This window comes from Gossypium hirsutum, chromosome A08 (genome assembly GCF_007990345.1).
Source record: "Gossypium hirsutum isolate 1008001.06 chromosome A08, Gossypium_hirsutum_v2.1, whole genome shotgun sequence".
NCBI classification, from domain to species: domain Eukaryota; kingdom Viridiplantae; phylum Streptophyta; class Magnoliopsida; order Malvales; family Malvaceae; genus Gossypium; species Gossypium hirsutum.
The window spans coordinates 40,889,449-40,893,770 of record NC_053431.1 but is presented as its reverse complement, the minus strand read 5'-3'; the positions used below and the strand labels follow the sequence as shown (position 1 = coordinate 40,893,770).

The 4,322-nt window shown below is 41.5% G+C and overlaps 1 non-coding gene across 1 annotated transcript; it reads left to right on the top strand.

Annotated features, from left to right (window-relative positions):
- The first annotated feature begins 3,888 nt into the window (after window positions 1–3,888).
- On the top strand, window positions 3,889–3,992 carry LOC121205130 (small nucleolar RNA R71). Its single transcript, XR_005900214.1, has one exon. It is a non-coding gene; the product is annotated as a small nucleolar RNA R71 (small nucleolar RNA).
- Window positions 3,993–4,322: the final 330 nt, after the last annotated feature.

Sequence of the window (4,322 nt, the reverse complement as noted above, 5' to 3'; positions counted from 1 at the left end):
TAAAGATGACTCCTCTCCTATGTCGCTCCGTCTGATGGCGGATGGCGAGGGCAATGAAATAGGCAAGGTCGAAAACGTGCCCGTTTGCCATGCTCTACAGGAAATAAGCATCATGAGTGTTAACGATACTGGTGCTCTCTCGCCGTCCTGTCAGAGTATGGGCCAAGATGGCGTGTAGGTATCGCAGGGATGGGGCAAGGGCTGATGCCTTAGAGCAGCTAGGATCATAGGTGGCTGAGGCAGGGACGAGGTCCTTCCAGCACTTTGAGGGAGAGTAGTGGATGTGGCGATGGAGGGTGTCGAGTTCATTGTCGTCTATAAAGTCCTCCGTGTACAGCCCTAGTGCAATTCCAAACTCTGGTACGCTCAACTGGCGCACTAGACCACCAAGGCGAAATTGGACCATTCTAGGATCGTCGAAGTTTGTCATGACAACCTAAAGATGGAAGGTCGAACAGAGTTTCATTGTGAGCTCGAGGTACGTTGGCTCGACGATCTCAAAGAAGAGCCCCCACGGGCCAGTCATCAGGAGGGCTCGGACCGCGTTAGCCATTTGAATTTTTTCAAGTGTTGCCTAGTCAATGCAGCAGCCCACACCTAGGGGTCGGGCCTGTAATATCTAAAATAGTTCCTCTTGGGGTCCCAAGGGAAACTGGAGGAACGAGTGTCTAATCTCCGCAGAAGGACCCGAGGATGATGTTGCTCCTTTCTTCTTCTTCGAGGCGGGGACAGCGGTCTTCTTACCACGTGAGGTTGACATTGTATACCTGCAATGAAAAGTTAAAGTTAAATATTCCCCAAGAATGTACGCGTTTTAAAACTGAAAAAGAATATTTCATGGGGCTCACGCACTAGATGAAAAACATACTAAAACAACCAAAACAGATATATCAAGTCATTATTATGAATAAGACTACGAGAGTAATGCTAACAAAAATATCTAGTGAGTGAATTCATGTGGGTCTGATGAGTATGAAATATGGTGTGGGTAAGCATGAAATCTATGGAAACAAGAAAAATGGATGAATGTAGCAAACTATATTGACTAAGATGACAAATTTCTTAACAAAGAGCATAAGTATTCTATCATTACAACCATGATTATTTACTCAAAATAAAACAAAATATCATGAAATAAGAAAAAGAATGAAGAGAATAAAGGGAAAAAATGAACAAACGCAAGAGGAAGAAGCTTTGGGTCGTCAAAAGTGGTGCTATGGTTGGCGCACGGGAATAGAAAGTAGGGTGTGTGAACTTGCAGCGGCTAGGGTTAAGGATTTTTGGAAGGGGGTGATGAATAGTGAGGGGTATATATAGATTTTGAGGCACACGACCGTGCCTAATTTTTACCTGTGTGTTTCGCGATTTTTAAATTTGGGCACATTTGGCATTCGGCCCACGCCCGTGTTCCTTGGGCGTGTGGGTGCACACAGTTGTATCGCACGGTCGTGTTCTGCTTCATTCACTTCTCCCACACCTGTGTATGGATGTCCACGCCCGTGGTATTTTATCAGTCTTGAGCGCGGTTGATGGGCATGGGCGTGCTAAATTCTCAGTTTCAACCACGGGTTATCGACACGGGCGTGTCGTATGCCGTGTTGGTTTGACAAACTCGTCCATGGCCATGTCGCACGACCGTGGCAACTTATCACATCCTGTGTTAAGGAAAAATATTTCCCTATTTTCACACGACTATATCGCACGGTCGTGTCTCATACCGTGGTGTGAGCACGACCTAAGGCACGCTCGTGTGCCCAGCCGTGTAGATTAGAAAACCTGTGTTTCAACGACTCAGTTAGTGATTAGATGTCAAAAACTAAAATTTTAAAAAAGTTAACATCATTAGTGCTCGGGTTGCCTCCCGCGAAGCGCTTATTTATAGTCTAAGCTTGACTTACCTTTCTGTTGCATGGTCATGGTGGTGCGAGGAGTTTACGCTCCTCATCCCTGCTTTCAATTTTATCAACATAAGGTTTAAGATGAGTACTGTTGACCTTAAAAGTGCCGAATTTGGGATGAATTACCTCAACTGTACTATATGGGAAAATACTGAGTATCGTAAGAGGGATTTCTCTGTTAGGTTCAGAAGTGGCAATACGAGGGTCTACTGCATCTAGCAGTACTTTATCTCCAACCTTAAGTTGATTTGGTAAGATATTGAGCTCGTCATGGCGTAGTTTTGGTTTATCATGTGTCCTCAGTTTATATGTCTGCCATTCATCTAGTTCCTCAATTTCTATCCTTCGTTCATCATAGATAGGTCCTTTGTTGTTATTCGAACATGGCTCAGGTGTGTTCTTTGAACGTGTTTCCTGCCAGGAAGGTTTCACCACATGATTAGTTTTAATAGTATGATTTATACAACCACCTTCAATTTTTGATGTGTTGCTCGAATTACGAGCTTGAAGGGTGATTGTTTCGTCTCCACACGAAATGTGAGTTCACCTGTGCTAACATCAATTATTGTTCTAGCAGTTGCTAAAAAGGGCCTTCCTAAAATTAAAGGAACGTTACTATCCTCCTCTATGTCTAGAACAACGAAATCAACTAGGAATATAAATTTGTCAATTTTAACGAGTACATATTCAATAATACCCCTAGGAAATCTGATTATTTTATCGGCCAATTGAATACTCATCCTAGTTTGTTTGGGTTTCCCAAGACCTAGTTGTTTAAACATTTTATAAGGCATGACATTAATACTAGCCCCTAAATCAGCTAAAGCATTATTAACATCTAAGCTACCAATTAAATAAGGAATCGTAAAACTCTCTAGATCTTTTAATTTTTTGGCCAACTTATTCTGTAGTATGGTTGAGCAAACTGCATTTAGTTTCACATGCGATGCCTCATCCAACTTCCGTTTATTTGTTAAAAGCTCCTTTAAGAATTTGATTGCGTTCAGTATCTGCGAAAAAGCTTCAATAAACAGTAAGTTAATATGTAATTTCTTTAAAAGTTTAAGGAATTTACCGAATTGTTCATCTGAGTGGTCTTTCCTTGTCGCATTTGGGTATGGTACACGTGGTTTGTACTCTTTACTTACCTATTTTTGGTCATTGTGGTCCACCTCACCTTTACCTTTACTTACCTCAGTCTCTTGCCTCGATTCTGGTTCAGGTGCAACTAACCCTTCCTCATCTTGAATGGTAATTGTGTTGAGTTGTACCCTTGGGTTAGATTCAGTGATACCCGGTAGGCTACCTTGTGGTCGTTCAGATATTAATTTGGCGAGTTGTCCTATCTAAGTTTCGAGCCCTTGGATCGACGCTTGTTGATTCTTAAGTGTTGTCTCGGTATTCTAAAAATGAGTTTCTGACACATAGATGAATTTTGTTAGCATATTCTCAAGGTTCGATTTTTTCTCTTATTGGTAGGGTGGTTGTTGGAAGCCTGGAGGTGGTGGTGGTCTCTGATTTCCTTGGCCTCCCTATGAAAAATTTGGGTGGTTCCTCCAACCTCCCATTGTAAGTGGATCAAGCAAGTGTAAGTGTTACTATAAGGTTCACCCATGTAATTTAATTGCTCGTTCTTTATGTTGTGGCTATAGGGTGGGTATTCTGAATTGCTTGATCCACCTCCACTTGCTTCCCACTGCATTACTGGGTGAACCTGTGAAGAACCAAGAAAACCATCAGTTTTTCTATTCAAAAGTTCTACCTGATTAGAGAGCATGGTGACTGAATCAACGTTAAAAGTGCCGGCTGTTTTCGTTGGTTTTGTTCTCATGACTTGCCACTGATAATTATTTAGTGACATCTCTTCTATAAATTCATAAGCATCCTCAGGTATCTTATTATTGATAGTGCCTCTAGCAGCTTATCAATCATCTGTCTAGTCGAAGGATTCGGGCCATTGTGAAACATTTGAACCTGTAGCCAAAGTGGTTACCCATGGTGAGGGCCTCTTCTTAAAAGGTCCTTATATCTCTCCCATGCATCATAGAGTGTTTCTAAATCTATCTGCACAAAAGAAGAGATATCATTACGTAATTTGGTTGTTTTAGCCGACGGAAAACATTTTAATAAAAAATTTTTAGTCATTTGTTCCCAAGTAGTGATTGACTCTCGTGGTAATGAGTTCAACCACTGTTTAGCTTTGTTCCTCAATGAAAAAGGGAATAACCGAAGGTGAATGGAATCATCAGAAATGCCATTGATTTTAAAAGTATTGCAAAACTCTAAGAAATTCGCCAAATGAGTGTTTGGGTCCTCGTCCTACAAACCGTCAAACTGAACAAACTGTTGGATCATTTGAATGGTGTTAGGCTTTAGTTCAAAATTATTTGCAGCAACAGCAGGCCTAACTATGCTCGATTCAGT